At 44.3% G+C, this 17,625-nt stretch overlaps 1 protein-coding gene across 4 annotated transcripts in view; it reads left to right on the top strand.

Moving 5' to 3' along the window:
- FHOD3 (formin homology 2 domain containing 3) overlaps window positions 1–17,625 on the top strand; it is a 494,073-nt gene that overhangs the window by 117,718 nt on the left and 358,730 nt on the right. The window lies entirely within an intron of this gene.

Here is a 17,625-nt window from a genome sequence, read left to right on the forward strand (position 1 = left end):
AGAGCCATTCCTGTTTGAAGACAAAGAAAGTGCTTTTCATTGAGAAACTGACATAAAAGTTGTGTCGCTAATGGAGACTGAAAACCAAATCCTTCTGATCTCAAGACGCCCATCTCGTTCTGTTACTCTCCTCTGTCTTCTGGAGTGTGCAAAGGGCATTTTGTAAGGGCGGGACCATGCATTTCTAAATATTATTATATTTAGCTGAGTGAGTTTCAGAGCCAAAGGTGGAAGCAGTACTGACAAGCCATACCGGGAAAGCGCGAGGGGAGCCCCTCCTCACCTGAAGCCACCAAACGCTTGTCCACCCACGTCAGCTCATCCCCAGTCAGTCACTGGTGCCAGCCACACGCTGGGCTGTGGGGGGATGATCCAGGGGCCCCAGCTGGCTGCCTGTGATGATGACAACGAGGGTGACAGTAGCCGCCCTGCCTACCCCTAATGTTTATTGAGCACATTCTGTGGGCTGGGCTTGGGTGGGGTGTTCTCGAGCATTCTCTTTAACTCGCACACTCCACCAGAGAGGTGGGTTTAGCATGGGAAGAAGGAAGCTCCCAGAGGTCAAGTTGAAGCTTTCAGGAGAGCACTTGGCTGGCGGTGGCAGCACCGGGCTTGGAGGACCGTGTTGGGGGGTTGCCTGACTTCCGGGCACTGCAGGCCTGCCTCATGCTCTGGTCGGGGTGGGGCAGGGAGCCTACTCCCAGGCTGCTGCCCCGGGCAAGACACAGAAGCCTGAGTAGCCAAGGGACCTGGCCATCAGGAGAGGGGAGTTGCGGGCCCGGGGAGCAGGGACTGCGGGGGAGGGATGTTGACGGTCTCCATTTCTGGGCCTCCTGGCTGGGAGATCTTTACGGTGTCTCAGGGAGATGCGGGGCCTCTGCTGAGTGCGGCGTGTCTCATGTGAGCACAGGCGGAGGTGGGGACAGGCCCTGACGACCAGGGCAATCGGAGAATAAAAGTCAGCTGTTGAAATTCTGTGTGTTAGTGCTAATTCACGTTCACAGAGGAAAGGCTCTCACGTGGCACTTGTTTATTCTTATTTTGCCTCTACAGTTGACCCTCGAACAACGTGGGGATTAGGGGCACCAGTCCTCTGCTTAGTCGAAAATCTGAGTGTCATTTATAGTCGGCCCCCAGTTCCTCCGTTTCCAAGGTGGTTCTGCATCAGTGGATTCAACCAACGGTGAATCGTGTCGTACTGTAGGGTTTACTGTTGACAAAAATCTACATATAAGTGGACCTTCCCAGTTCAAACCTGTGAGGTTCCAGGGTCAGTTGTATTTCTGTCAGCTTTATGACCTCATTTCTTAGTTCTCAACAAATCAGCGAAGTCAAATCAGAAGGGAGCACTGAGGCTCCTCTGATACACAGGCACAGCAGCAAGAAGTGCAGTGTAGGATGAGAACTGATTCAGCAAGCGAAAGGGAAAGAAAAGATTAAGAAGAAATGTTGACCTTTAACAATCTTCTTGGTGTGCTAGGATTTATTCATACATCATTAAAACTTATGATTCAGTCTGTCCCTGAGGACAAGTGGTTCCTTTTAGGCTTCATTTCATTCGAACTGTTTTATCCAGGCAATAAATACTTAATTGGTTGATGTTTTAAAAGTTTACCAGGCTGCAGTGTATCTATATTTAGCATAAGCCCCAGTAACACTGTAAGTCATTTCCAACAGGATTAAAATGATCAGCATGCTTTTTCAGTCCTAAAAGAAATACTGAGCTCTGGGGCACATTCAGTTGTATATTCTTAATTTCAGACGGATGCTCTTGTCTCACTAACAAGTTTTTCCAAGACTGCGTAATAAGGCTGGTCTTTCTCCTTTCCGTGTCACAGCATCCCCACAAGAGAAAGAGAAAGGGATCTGGTCTCTTTGAAGTTTGATCCAAACAAACGATCATCAAGTGATCTCTTTGCTTCTCTACTGTTTTACTTGGAAATAAATTAAATAAATTTGCTTTTCAAACAGATCTCAAACACATAAATGTCTGAGTGTCATATATATAGGTTGATACCATCTGTCATTACTCTGAAACATGAAAAGGTGGGTTGGATGTCACTTAGGAAGCGTGACGAGTCCTTGACCCCTGTCCTGGGCATTTTCGTCTACATCTTTGTTCACCTGGCACAGGTGACTGAGTGAGCCGTAATTTACTCATTAATCCTTGCACAACTGTTTGGTCAATGGCGCTTATTTTGTTTAATCTTTAATTTCTACTTATTAAGAATATATAATTTTGGGGACTTCCCTGGTAGTCCAGTGGTTAAGACTCTGTGCTTCCATTGCAGGGGGCACGAGTTCAATTCCTGGTCAGGGAACTAAGATCCTGCATGCTGTGTAGCGTGGCCAAAAAAAAAAAAAAAAAAAAGAATATATAATTTTGATTTGTGAAGTTGTTCCCATGAGCCCTCTCTCTCCACTCCATACCACCATAATTTGGTGGTACGGAGGTATGGCATGGAGGATGGTTGTGGCACTCTCCCTGGGGTCCCTCTCCTCCAGTGGGATTCTCTGCCAGCCCTTCACACACTTTGCAGGGTGATCTCCCTGAAATGCAGCCCTGACCAGGACATTCTGCTGCTTAAAGCCTTTCTAGGTGAACCCCTCAGCCTTACCTTCAGACTGGTGTACAGTACAGGCTCATCCTCTTGCCGGCCAGGGTCCTCTCTCCACTCCCCCTGCCCTTCCCTCTGCCTGCAGTGGCATCTCCACCTCCTGTCTCCTGTGCTGCCCGGGTTTGTCATCTCTGTCAAGAAGCAGTTCAAAACGGAGAGGTCTACTTCTTTAATTCTGTTTCAGTTCCTCCCCCCTTGGGTGAGAGGTACTGGAGGAGCCAGAATATATATACACATGCCTTTGTTTCTTGAGATTATATATCTTAGAAACCTCTTTCCATAACCACATGCTTTGTCTTTTATTGCTGTTGTGTATATTTCTGAGCCAGCAAGGGATTGTCGAGAGAGGACAGATATATTGTCGAAGAAGACAAATAGGAAACTTCCAGTGACATTCCCTCCCCAGATATTTGGAAAAATATAAAGTCACTCAGCAAATGAACTGCCTTAGAGAAGATTATAATGTTGGCCTTAACTTCTTTTACCAGCTTTCCATTTCCTGGACATGAATCCAATCAACTACTATTAACTGTCCCGGAAAATTTTTCTGTTTGCAGAGCTTTTTTAAAAAAAAATAACAATTACCACCAAATTGATGAAATTTAGGCTGAAAAATGTTACTTTTAACAAAAGAGGAAAAGCATTGGGCATATTGACACATATAATCGTATGAATTGTAAGATGTGATCATTTTCTTTGGTTTTCCCACTAACAGTGAGACTCCTTAGTTTTCACCTCAGTGACACTTTGGAGGTGGGTGGTCATTTGGTATTTGAAAATGCTGCACCTTCAATCCATCTAGACAAATGTACCCATTTCTGATTAGGCTCAGCGTGGTGGTGGCTCTCTCAAGAGTTTAGATGTTCACGACGGCTCCACATTTTCATGTGTTCTGAAGAGGAATTGCACAGAGATTAGGATTCAGAATGTTTGTCTAAGTCCAAGTAAAGACTTTTGGGGTAGAAAGATTGAATAAAGTGCTTTATCCTCTGCTGCAGTGTTTTAGAAAGCATCCATGTTGCTTTTGTAAAAGCAATTTCAAGATATTCCAGGGGGCTTCCCTGGTGTCGCAGTGGTTGAGAGTCTGCCTGCCGATGCAGGGGACACGGGTTCGTGCCCCGGTCCGGGAAGATCCCACATGCCGCGGAGTGGCTGGGCCCGTGAGCCATGGCCGCTGAGCCTGCGCGTCCGGAGCCTGTGCTCTGCAACGGGAGAGGCCACAACAGTGAGAGGCCCGCGTACTGCAAAAAAAAAAAAAAGATATTCTATGTGAGTTCGGACGCTTTGTCCTCAAGAACTAGACACTTTGGGGCTTGGGAATATTACCGCGGACCTGAATTGATAGGAAAGTTTACGTTTATGACGAAAAAGGTGTGCAGGAAAGGCATGTGACGTGTTTACTTCTGCTGCCTGGCTCTTACGGTGTGACACAAGTCAGACCCTTTAGTCAGAATCCACACACTCTTGCTAAATGGGAATTTCATTTTGATAAAGAGGCCTGAAACAGCGGTCTGGGAAGTAATCCTCCGTGTCAGAGGGAGGAGAATGGTAGAAAAAGTATAGAGCTGGAGGAAGAACTTCTAATGTTAAAATTACGGTTTATTCATTTTAAAATAGGTCTGGCCATACACATATTAAATTCTTACCAGTATCAAATTCAAGGAAAATGTTGTGAAACAGCACTGGATGCAGTCAAAGGAATTTTAAAATAATTATCCTTTGCTGTCTTCTCCGTAGTCAACAGGACTTTGGACTCTGGCTCTCTGGCTCTGCAGTCACCAGGAAGTCTTACTCTTTCCTTTGTGTATTTGGCTGTGCTCTGTTGTTGACTGTCTCCCCTTCGGTTCAAGTGGAGGCCTCCTGGGCAGTTGGTGGCCAGGGCAGCTGTGGTGGCCCGAGTCAAGTGTGCCCCTCCCATGGATGCGGCTCCCAATTTAGCTGTTGGGTTTGTGCATAAAATACCACAGTCCGGCAATCTGAGCTCTTGCTTTCTGTTTAAATAAGAAGGCAGATGCTTCACACATGTTTTCCTGAGTTGACATAAACCATGGAAGGAAAGAATGCTGATACTCCGTAGTTACCCTGTAGCAGCTTGTTATTTTTAATGTTTAGGTTTCCTGTAAGAGCACAGGCTCAAGGCAAAGCAGCATCTGTGCTGCCCCCGGGATTAGGAGTCATGCTCTTTTAAGTGCCTGAGTAACGGGTGAACGGGGCGGCTGTAAATAGCCAGTTGGTGCGTTTGATGGACGTCAGAGTCGGGAGGGCTTCCTTGGGCCAGCGTTGTCCTGGGTGGCCAGGGAGGAACACAGCCGAGGGGAGGAAGGCGCATTCTGTCTTGCCTTCCTTTCCACATCAAGAAGAGCAGATGCTCGACTCACAGAATTCGCCTGCTCGGGGAGTGTTCGCTCTGGAGCACAGGCTACTGGGAAGGTCTAAAAATAGGACTCAGAAAGGGTTTGCCCCTTTTCTTGAAGAAGACGTTGGCCTACGTGACTTTCGGAGGGGTCAGACGGCTCCCAACAGACTCTCGTGTTAAGTTACACTTGGTTCACTCTTCTGTTTCTTCCGGGGCTCAGCTCTTCCCGAGGCCGGTCCTGCAGAGGCTGGGAAGGGAGGATGTGGCCCTGGACATTCCTTACAGTTGTCGTGGGTTTATACTGATCCGTCCGCACCCCCTTGGTCTGCCACGGCGGTGCCAGGCTCACGTCACAGCTGAATTAATTGACGGTGCATACTTGAAAGCAGACGGGCCGCAATTTGGGGGTGTCTGTGGCTGTCAAGTACAGTCAGGTGTCATGCAGATTGAGCCTTATGGCCTGTGAATCATGGACCAGCTGCAAACACTCAGGGAATGTCGTGCGCCCACCTGGGCTTGCACCTCCTGCTGGCCACCTGGGCAGTGTTGCCCCCTCCAGCGTGACTGCACTCTTGTAAGTGCCTCTCTGCCCACACGTGGTGGTGCCTGGTGCCTGTGCCTGGTGCCTGTGCGTGCCGCCCCGGGAGGGTGGCCCTGAGGGATCTGAGGTGGGCCTGGGAACGGGTCTGTTAAACAAAGAAGCTCAGAGACAGTTTTACCTGTGGCTGACCCTCGTGAGTGCGGGACAGCTGGTTTTATCAACAAGACTTTAGATAACCACAGAATTTGGTGTTAAATACTTCTCCCCCTCACACTTAGGGTTTTTTAAACGCAGTGTTGGCCTAAAGTAAGAGCCAGCTTCTGGGAACGGGTCAGGCAGGAGCCCTAGTATTTGGCTAGTGTCCTTTAGCTTATCTGTGATTAGCTGAGATGCTTGATAAATTCTTTTCCCATTCCAGCAGCTTTATGACTGTCGGGGTCTGAGGTCTGGTGGCAGTTCAGGACAGTATGTAGTTGGCGTGGTATAAATAGTAAGTGGGGACATGTCTTACCAGCCTTTCACTTCAGCTGATGACTCCAGTAGTGCTCGAGTTTTGATGTTTATCACGTGTCTCTTTCACCCCCATCCCTTTCTTACCCAAAAGACAAATGGAGAGGTTAAATATGGCCATGACTCAGCCACGGGTCAGCCCAGGCCCAGGAGTGGCCATCAGGAGTGTCACCGTCACAGGTTCTCCTGGAACCGGCATGCAGGCCTTTCAACTGTCTTAGTTTTCACTAAGGTTTAATAGCTTATTATCAAAATGTATTCTGATAATAAGCTAATAAAGTATTCCTGAGCATGTTTCAAAAACTAGAACAATTTTTTTAAATGAAAATATAGATTAGGTTGATTTGCCAAGTGACATTCGTGTGTGAGGAAATGCACACAATTAAACTAAATCTAACTTTTATGCTTAGGTAACAAAAGAGAGATGCCTTCAAATTTTCAAATATCAATACTTATTCAACAGTACATGGTGAGGAAGTTGGATAGCTCCTGTTGTGAGACCTTTCTCATTTTGATAAAGTTAATTGGCCCTGAAAACTTAACTTCAGTCGAACCAAGAGTTTGTGGAGCTAACGCTGTAAGGATCTTAAAGTCTAAAACAAGACTGAGATTGTATATAATGAATTTTTTGTATGGGTTAAATGTTAGAATGGAGAACAGAAGTGGAGTGGTGACTGGCTTCAATGTTTTCTCCCTTGAGAAAATGTTTCAGAGCAATAAAGGTGATATGTACTGTGGAGCACACGAGTGTGGGTCTGAGTCCAGTGGGAGTCGCTAGCGGATTTTCTGGAATAATTTTCCAGAATCAGTAGTCAACAAGAAGACAGTAGTGACATGCAACATTGATATCTGGCCACGGCTGCTGTGAGTGTTGATGGTGGTTTGGGGCCACGTGCCAGTTCTAGGGGACAGCCGGGCCATGCTGGTTTCTGGGGGGCAGCACCTATGCGGATAAGCACAGAGGGAGCGGGTAACAGGAGGAGGGAGTGTGCTACCTGAAGAAGGAGAACTCTGAAGGGGTCAGTATAGGAATCGGTGGGGAGACTGTGGGCCAGGGTAGAGCCAGGAAGAGAGGAGCAGGGCTCTCATGGATCCCAGGACACCCCAAGCCTCACTCCTAGATCAGTGTACAACTGTCAGTTTTGGAGCGGGGTGGCATTTCAACAAGGTGTGTGATTTTTATTTTAATTTTTAAAAGTTCTTTAATTAAACTCTAAATTTAACTTTTGGGGAAAAGGTGGCACAGCCACATGGCTGCACCTTTGAAAAGTATAGAACGATGTATAATAAAATATCCTGCCCTCGTACCCCAGCCATGTTCTCTACTCCCACTCCCAAAGCTCACCAATTTGCCACCTCATGTAGTCAGTGTTATTAATTCCCTGTGTTTTTAATGCATGAATGAAGAATACATAATTTATCCCCCTTTTTAAAATAATAAAGGTAACATGTCATATGCACTTTTTTTTCACTTAGTAATTTTTGAGGGTCTTATCATGCTAGTAAATAAAGAGCTGCCTATTTCTTTTTTGACAGATGCATAATATTCCATCACATGTATGTAGAAACCTTTATTTAATCCATCTCCTTGGTTTGTTGCCTCTTCTTGGCCATAAGAAGCAATGCTGCAGTAAATAACTGTATGTGTGCCATTTTGCACATGTACAAGCTTATCTGTAGGATAAATTCCGGGAGGTGGGATTGCTGGGTCAGATGGTTTGTGCGCTTATAATTTTGATAGATTTTGCCCAGTTGCCTTCCACAGGACTTGTTCTCATTTCCCACCAACGATTTGAGGTTTTGAGGTTGGTCAATTCAAATGTGTTGGAATATGTCTTCACGCATCAAATAATGATGCAAAAAGCATATTCTATGTGCGGGTTTGAGAGCACCATCAGAAATGTGACAGCAGTGCTTCCCAAGAGTGCAGGGGACCCGCTGAGTCCTGGTTTCGTGTAAGACAGCCCCCCGCCCCCCGACAGCAGTGCTTGTAGTTCCTGCCCAATGGCGTGTGATCGGCCTGGGATCCAGGTCGCCCTCCAGGCTGCCCAGAGGGGTGCCTTGCTTTAATCCCCCAGCAGCAGCCCTGGCTGAAAAAGCCTTTTGAGAAACAAAGAGGATCCAATTCAAATTAGAAAACATAAGAGTCCCTGAGTAAGCCCTTGGTGAATTAGATCTGATTAAATTAAACACTGATGGAAGCTGTCTTTATCAGACATGTAGGAAGGATGTATCAGGGAGATGAGCAATCAGCTTACATCTTTTAGTATTTTTAACACTGAACAGAGAAGAATGAACATTGACATCATTTTAACATGAGACACGAAACCACCAAGCTGGGGTTGGTGGCTTGGTAAATCAGCCCAGGGAGCCTTCCTGGGTCTCCCACTGCCCCAGCTTCCCTGCCATTCCCAGCCTCCTGGGGGTTTACAGTGCATCTGCCCCCCAGGCCCCTCCCTCTGCCCGCTTCCCCACCTCCTGAAGCATGGTGTCCAAATCCCCATTCTGCTATGAATTTTAAAATGTAAGTAATGAAATTTTTTTCTAGGAGTAAGAGCAATACACATTGATGATAGAAAATTTGCAATATTTATGATTTAAAGCTGTGATTCCAGTTTTGGAATTTGTTAGAGATTAGATTGGGTTAGAAAGAAGGAATGAGCAGGCATGGGAAAGGAGGTTGGAAATGGGCTGAGTTCAATTTGGGTGAAGTTCTCAAAGTATGTGGAACAGCTGAAATCATCTCACCACATTTTTGACCACTGGGAAAGTGTAAAGAAAAGGCAGCCTAACTGCATTTTGCCAGGGTGAATCTGATGAGAGTCCCTGAACACACAGTGAGAATTAGAATGATGATGGATGCAAAGAATGTATTCGGGGTCACTAATCACACAGAGGGGCTGATTTGGAAATACTCTGCTGTCTTTTCAATGCATTGAATCATATTGCTTTATAATAGTGAATAATAGTAGAAAGTTCTTCGAGACCCCATAGAAGGGCTTTAGGTGGTGGGCACAGTGTCTGAGGCCGTGTGACAAAAGCATGTGCTTCTGAAGGTAGAAGTCGTCCCAGAATGATCACAGGCTCACGGATAAATGCAGTGCACATGCGTTTTTTATGAACAGCTGGTATAGAATGAATATAGTGGTATTGAATAATACAGCAAAAATTTAAACAAAATCCCCACTCTGAGTTTCCCTTATCCTGCTGTAGTTTTTCACAGCAATTATCTCTTTATGTTATACACTCAGTTCTGTATAACATTTGTTTTTAAAACATACATTCGTTCTAACATGATTGACATATTAGGGAACAATTTGAGTATAACATGAGTTTCAAATTTGCTTATGTGAAATTTTCTTTGCAAAAGCACTAGATAAGCTCAGAAAACTGCACTGAGCTGAGCCAAGCCACGTGGGAATACACAAAATGCACACATGCACACGCCTCAGACACCTCCCAGCTGTCTCAGTTCATGTCTTGTTGTCTGAGGCACACTCTGCCTACATGTGGTTACAGCTTTCCTCTGATTTCTGATCATCTTCCTTGACACCCCACAACGACTCCCGAGCTGCAGCCCCTCTGGTAACCACTTCCACCAGTACCCTTCAGATTTTTTCCCTCAGTAAAATGCCACAGTGATTGTAGCGCTTATGTATTTCTTAGCCATTCAGCATGTATAAAATTGTGCTATAGCGTTTATTAGGTTCCTGTCTTTTTCCCCCCTTATGCCCTTTGGTTTTTGGTAAGTGATCTTTGCATAGCATGGTGATTTTCAGGAACGCCTATGTGGTGTTACAGCAGAACTGACAGCATGAGTACCGTGACCTTGTTGTGTTTGTTGTCTATTGTCTTGTGTCTCCCTGCACCTCCCCCCCATATCAGTTCATGGGGGGCAGGGCCTTCTGATCATTTGCTCACTCTCGCATCCCCAGCATCTTCTCAGTGTCTGGCACAGAGCAGGGACTCAACAAATATTTGTTGAATGAATGAATCACCAGATTTTTTTTACTGCAAATAGCAAATGAATGGTTCTGTTAAAAAAGAGGTTGTTAAAGTTAAGGGATAGAGTATTGCATTTGAGTTTGGCGAACACATCTGGCTCTTTGGCTGACAGAGCTTATCAAGGGAGGCAGGGATGGAAATTTGGGGTAAAGGTCACAGAGCTTTTTAAAATTTAGATTCGAGAAGAAACATTCTAATAATGTATTCAAAGTCAATTAAAGTAAGAACAATCAGGATAATAGCCAAAGTGGTCAGACCTACAAAAGGGTTATGTTCATTTAGTAAAAATAGTGAAAAAGAAGAGATCCTAATGATGGTGTTTGACTCCAAAATAATTTAATAAATGTTAAAGGAACTTTTTTTTTTAATCCAGAAAGATATTTTCGATCAGTTGTTAGGAAGGACCCAAGGTTTTTTTTTTAACTGAAATTTCAGAGTCAGTGCATCATTGCTTCAGCACCTGTCATGTATGTTTAAACTATGTATATGGTTAGTGCTCAGTAAATGAAGGCATGGATTGAGTATGCATGTAAAACTCTTAGCTAGAACTATAGATATAGACGTATATGTGTGTACACACTTATCCATATACATGGAACTTTGTGATGCAATCATGGGAAGCAGTGTATGTGTATTATTTCATTTCATTCTGACAACAACCCTATAGGGTAGGAGCTCTTACTCTCAACTTTCACATGAAGAAACTAAGGCCCAGAGAGGGTAACTTCGTGACAGTTGTGCAGCTGGTGAGTGGCGGACCTCAGGTTTTGGAGCCAAAGCCCATGCTTCCGTGCACTGAGAGCATTACACTAGGTTCTGGTGATTCCAGTTAAGAAAACTTGTGTCCTGCCCTTCAGGAGGGGGTGATGGAGATGTAAGTAAGAAAGAACAGTGCGGTTGGTACCCAGGTGAGGAGAGCATGAGGAATTGCGGTGGAGCAGGTGCTAGACTGCTTCATGTAGTGGGCTTCTCAGCCATCGGCTAGGCGCCTTGGAAGGTGCCTTCTACATCGAAAGGAGACCACACACCCAAAGAAGCAGAAAGCACAGACACTGCGTGAAGGGAGGAACTACCTTCCTTAAGAATTTATTCAATTCTTAACTTCATTCTAAGTGCTGGACCAAAAGCTTTTTATACATTGTACTGGTAACTAATGATTTTGGATCTGGGCTTTGTGGTAAGTGCTTTTACTCCTTCTGTCTCATTTAACCTTTACAGTACCCCTGAGGTTGGTTCTCATATTACCTTCCTTTTCCATAAAACTCAAAGAATGTGCACAAAGTCACAGTCAGTAAGTGGCTTTGTTTAGTCCTCAGCCACCAACCAATGTGGCAATTATTTTTAGAATGAGGATACACAGCGAGGAAGTAGCACAGTTAGGATCTGAAATCAGATCTGTCTTCACAGTCTTTGCTTTTCCCATTATAAATAAGGCACACGCTGAGGTGTGTTTCTAGAAAAAATGTGGGAGGAGATTTGAGACCGAAATATTTAAGTTCCTACAAAGCTTAATAAAAATACATGTGTACTTAGAATCATGGAGATCTTCTACTTAGAAAAGAAACCAATTACCAAGTTGCCACAATTTACATGATTTAAAAAATAACTGTGAGACAAGGACGATCACATCGCCAGCAGAGGGATTCTCCTCAAAACCAGATCTGATCCTGTCTCTGTTCCACCAAAAAAGAATCCTTCCTGGTTCCTGTTGTCTGCTGAGTATGATTCTTGGCATGTCTGCTGTTGTGGTCAGTGTCCTGCCACCTCCACAGGCAACTCACACAAGCGCTTCTCTCTCCAATGCTGAATACCCCTTGTGTTTTCATATAATAATGCAGTTAATGCTCTTCTCTCTTCCCAAAGGCACCACCCCTTTCTTTCTTGCAGAATCTAGTTCAGTCTTATTACCTTGGGGAAGACTTCTCAAAATCCCTCAGGCAAAATTTAGTTGTCTCGTTTTCTGTTACCCAGATCCTTGCCGATCTTACTCTCATGCATTCAGTACGCTGGTTCGCAACCACTGGCAGACTGTCCACGTAGTTCAAGGATTGTCATGGATTGAGGCTATCCTTTCTCCACATTCACGCTCCTGGTGCCTGGCCCAGAGTCTGGTACACTCAGTCAAGTGTCTGTGCAACAGGTAGGTGGATGGATGGATGAGTGAACGTGTAAAATGTTTGAATTATCCCGTAAAAATACGATACATGGTTAATAAGTTATTCTAAATTAGGAAGTTTTGCAGCCACAGTCACTGGATGAATTGTTTATCCACAATGAATGTAATTACTGATTTTTTCATTGTTTCTGAAAAGTAATCGTTTTCGGATATTAGGATGCAAAATAGGTGTTGAACGAGAGATGTTACAGATATGTATCTTCCAGTGGATCACAATTAGGAAGTGTTCAATTTTGCACATTGGCTTTCCTGCCTCTCCAAAACCTAGTCATCCTTCTCGGTCCCAGATGAACTCTCAACCTGTGAGCAACTGCCCGCTCACCTGCTCTGGACCCTCTCGACAAGCCTCTTCAGGGAGCGTCCATAGCTGTGGTTGTCAGTTATTCTGAAATTCATTTCTAGGGTATATGTCATGACTTTATTTTTCATTAATTCTGTCTTGGGTTACTGTTGATTGCCCAACCAGATGATAAATATTTAGGGGGCAGGGGTCACATGTATCCTTTCCCCCCACCCCTCAGCATGTGTAAAGTGGTAAGCATGTCTGTGTAGTAAGCATGAAGGAAACTTTTGTTGAATCCATCACTCTCTTTCTTTGTCTTGGCAAGTTGAAAATGCCCTTCTTCCGTTCTTGGCTCACACTTGTGGGGAACAGAGCCCCACTCAGGGCTGCTTCCGTAGAGGGGGTTTGCTGTGAGGGTGCAGGGGTGTCTCATGGAACAGAAGGGCAGAAGGAGCAGGGCATCATGGGAGAGGGTATGGCAATGGGACATCCTCGGCCAACAGGTCTGTCTGCCTGTCTTGTCAGATGGTCTCTCGTCCCTCCTTCTCCTGGGGCCAGTGCCCCACCCTAGTTTTCTCTGTCGACTGGACCTGTTTGCTCTTTGAACATGGCATCAGAATGGCCACTCAAGGAACCATACTACACTTTCTGGCTTTCAATAAGAAATTTTCACACTTTCTCACTTTCAGAATCAATTTTTAGGAGGAGGAACATGACTGGTTCCCTTAGGTCAGGTGTTCTTCCCTGGTCCTGTCAGCTGTGGCCAGATCGATGGGGTCACCAGGTGTCAACATTTTCAAGCAAGGTAGTGAGACTACATCATCAAAAGATGGTGTGGTCTGAGTAGGCATCCCAGGCTTGTCTAGTGAAATTTAAAATATGTTTCAGGAGGAGTCAGTTGAGATGAGAATGTTAAATGAATTAAGGGGCCAAGTGCCAACGTTGCTTGGAATAAAGAGAGAGACATGCCATGCTGCTGCATGAAGGTTTGGCCTAGGAAGTGTCACCTCATGAAGGGTTTTGAGGTCCAATTAGAAATTAGAGATTGTTTTTCCCAGAAGCCCCTGCCACCAGGAACTCTGACGAAGTAGCATGGCCAGCAGTGGCTGGAGTGTCATGTAGGTAACTTATTCTGCTGTGAGAAGCAGTGCTGTGAGGCGTAGGTTTTTCAGGGTGTTGTGTGCACCTGTTGTGTCTGTTTAGAGGAGGTGGGTGGGAGTGACACCTTGCGCAGTACTAATTGCTACCCATCTGAAAAAATTAGCAAACTTCAGGAGGAAATAGGAGCTGAAGAACTAGATAGATGTATACCTAATGAGATTCAGAGCCCCAGCCAAAATGGGTGAAGAAAATACCCAGTTTTGTACGGCAGGTCCCAGCAGGAGCCACACAGGATGCACTTCTTACAAGCAACCGAAATACTGCAGAGGGGCCTCCATATTTATTGCCTTTGTGCTTTGAAAGCAGCATCAGTTACATCTGTTACAGATGAAGCTCCTTCCTTTGCTATGGGGAAGGAGAATGGCTTTCAAGAATGTCTCTCTGCTTTTTGCCTGTTAACACAGATTAAGGAATTCTTAGGATTGGAGAAATAATCAGGAGTCAACGTGAAAAGGAGTCTGAGGCTCTGACAGGAGACAAACGCCATGCAGGGCAAGAAGTGGGGCATGCACAATAGAATTGAGGGCGGAGCTGCAGGAAGAAATGAGGGGCTTCTTAGGGGAGAGGCCTCCCCTGTTCCCTGGAGCATCCAGAAGGTAGCATGCCATTGCCAGCACTGGAGAGGAACCTTGTTGCTTAGCAGCAAGAAAAGTAGAGAAGCAGCCATCTGAAGAGCTGACCTGCTGGCAGACCTGTGTGTCTTCCTCTGGGGCTTGTTCTCATGATGGAGCAGAGCCTGACCAGACCTCAGAGCTACCAAAGAGCTCGCTGATGCCAATGGGTGCTGTTGCCTTGTGTAGGCCCTAAACCTCAGGGTCCAGAGACCTTGAGATTCTGGGTGTGAAGGTGAAAGACCTTAGGACACAGGAGAAGCTTTCGTCCCTTTTTACTATTGAAGGATCTTGATTTGAAAGAGAACAAAGATACGGCACTTTGACAGCTCATTGGTGTTGATCTAAATTACACGTTATTTCATTGTGCGTGATCTCCATTTGCCAGAAGAGTAGGGTTGGGCAAATAAGCCAGTTTTTAAAAATGGAAAATAAGCAAGTTTATTTTAATCATAAGCTTGACAGTAATCTCTAGTGAAGTCTATTCCACACAGTACCTGGTTGATAATCAGTAGCTTTATTTTTTTATTAAATCAGAAGTGAAAATGTGGGGCAAGTTGATAAGCATATTGTTAGAATTTCTAAATGACTGCAAAATTACAAGGAACCAATGTCGTGGGTTAGCTAAGAGTGAATGGAGGTGACGTTGGGCTGGTGGATCTTACTTTAGGAATACACTCGATAGGGATTCTCATAATATCCTTGTGGGCTAGATGTTAGTAAGATGAACTCACCATTTATTTAAAAACAATCTGGTTGATGTTTTTTGTTTTTATTTTTGCTTTGAGTCATCAGAAAGGGACAGGCAGACTCACTGGATGTCATAATGCTGTCATGTCTTCACCTAAAAAAAAAAAAGATCAGTGTCCTATATCTGGGAGGACTTCCTCAAAACAATTGAAAGTGATAGAAGGCTGATAGGAATACCTAATGTTATATGACGAAGTTGAGATGTTAATAGGTTGAAACCAACTAAAATGAGGAAACATAATTGAAATAAATGTCCTACCTCTTGGGTAAAATTTTATTACACGAGTATAGAAAGATACTGGAAAAACAACATTTTTATAAAAGATGACCTGTATGTTTTACTCGACTACATTTACAGAAAATAAAGCTATATATATGGATGAGAGCCTGTAAAGCTTTACATTCTTTCAAAGGGATATGAAGGCTTTGGCTGCAATGCGCTGTGAGCAGTATCTTAGGAGGGCCCATGACTCTGTGAAGGGTGTCCTGAACAGCACGCAGGAGAATTTGGGGGCAGCCAGAGGGCTTAGGGAGGCCTGGTATAGAAACCTGGCCGGGTTGTGAAGAGCCTCTTCCTCATTTTCATGACTGTCTTAGAGAAGGAGCGGGCCTGTTCTGGGGGGCTCCCTGGGGTAGCACTACCTCTGTGGGTAGAGGTTACTGGTGGACAGACCGGGCTCAGGTTTGAACAAGCCTAAAGGCTGAGTTAGGGTGCGTCTTTAGTGGGTGGAGAGTAGAATTTGGTGCCCTCTGAGGTCCCTTCCAAATCTTAGATTCTGCAGTACTGGGCAATCTACATTTTGTTTTAATTTCAGAGTCACTAACATATGGTTTAGAGATGAGTTTATCATTATAATTTGGATTGTGTAATACTATAAAAGGAAACTGTGATAGGACTGTCCTTTAAGTGGGAAGGCTCAAGGAAGTTTCCAGAGAAGCAAGAGAAACGAGGACCGTTTTGCAGAGAGTGAGTTTTGTTGAATGTAACTGTGATAATAAAATAAACGTGTTATTGGAAAAACATGTGGTGACTGCAGGGAGTGCCTAGGAAATGTGTGGCATGGGGAACGTGTCCCCAAAATGCATTTTGCCTTTAGTCATTAGAGGTTGACTCCATATGGTAAATCTGAAGATTGAAAAAAATATTTTTTTCCTTTGGTGATTCTTTTTGAGCATTTCTGCTTTCCAGTAATCATAGCTTTGTTTTACCAAGAAAGCTCTGCCTCTCGGGGAGCTGTGATTTTCAGAGCAATTACAGCTGGCATGGGCGGCCGAAGCCCGTCAGGACCATGGTTGTCCTGGAGATTTTCTTCAGAAAGTGACCCTGATTACTCTTTATTTTCGCTCCTGTTGTTTTACTCTAATTTGTAATTTAAAATCCACTCTACAAAGAGTCTACAGAGCGCCAGCTGGTTGCTAGTTTAAAGACTTTCTTTTCTTTCTCTATTTTTTAAATTTTAAATTGGACTGTCAATTTTGGTGGTTGCTGTTTTGAAATCGGTGTGCTGTATCTTTCTGTTTCCTTAACTTCAGTGGATGGGGAGGTTGAAAACAAAATCACCAGTTTAAGATTTACGTTAAACGTCTTTTCCTAGAAAAGGGGGTAGGGCTGCCTCCTCCAGCTTCATCTTCTGTAGATGCGGGAAGGAACGGTGGGTCCCTGGAATTAGTCCTCTGATTACAGCCTGGGAAGTTGTCATCTCGGGAGACCTTTGAGTGGGTGCTGTGTGCCCTGCCCTACTGGTCCTTTTCTGGGCAAGTCGGGGTCACACGTGGAAGGGAGGGAGGCAGACAGGTGGGACCGACCAAGACGGTACTTTCACTCGTGGGTCGTGGTCAACCGCAGAGGGCAGTAAATGGCACCTTCTTGTTGCTTTTGAAAAGCAAATGCTTAACTCCTACTTAATAACGGCTGTGTCTTGACCTTTGCTCAGTGTTCTTTATCATATGTTCAGACTGTATTTTTTGGAGGGAATGGCTTTTCTTTTTGGTACTATGATTCTCTGCCTTTGCAGTTTAGATTAAAGCCTTATCTTTCTGTTTTTTGTTCCCGTTAATTGTTCAAACGCCTTAATGTCTTACGCTTACACATTGACTCTTGAATGAAATCACTCATATAACCCAAACTTAATAGGCCACTGTGAAGTGGATGTTCTTAAACTGCTCTTGCTTTGGAAGTACAGTCCTTTAGGAAAGCAATTAAGCAACATGTATTTAGCTATTACTTTTGTTATTATTAGGAAAGACCTTTACAGATTTATTCTCTTTGTCCCAGTAATTTAATTTCTAGGAATCAGTCCTTAGGAAGTCTTATGAAATACAAAACATAGACATAGAGCTTTATTTATAAGAATGAATTCTAATAATAAATACTGTAAACAAACTATAGATGTCTAATAGTAGCGAGATTGGTGTTGTTTCTTCTTCTAATTATCTGCATTTTCAGCATCTTTTAAAAGTGTGTTCATTTGACTTGTTCCAGCAGCTAGTAGGTCACATCTTTTATGGGTGAGAGGCTAGACTAAAGGGAATTTATTTTTCTTGCATAGCTAGTGTAAGGGAAAAAAATACTTGGTTTAGGATATCTCATACTTAGTGACTGTATACCCTGGGA

This window comes from Aethalodelphis obliquidens, unplaced genomic scaffold (assembly GCF_003676395.1).
Source record: "Aethalodelphis obliquidens isolate GAN/ISIS:26980383/991018 unplaced genomic scaffold, ASM367639v1 scaffold32, whole genome shotgun sequence".
Classification (NCBI taxonomy): Eukaryota; Metazoa; Chordata; class Mammalia; order Artiodactyla; family Delphinidae; genus Aethalodelphis; species Aethalodelphis obliquidens.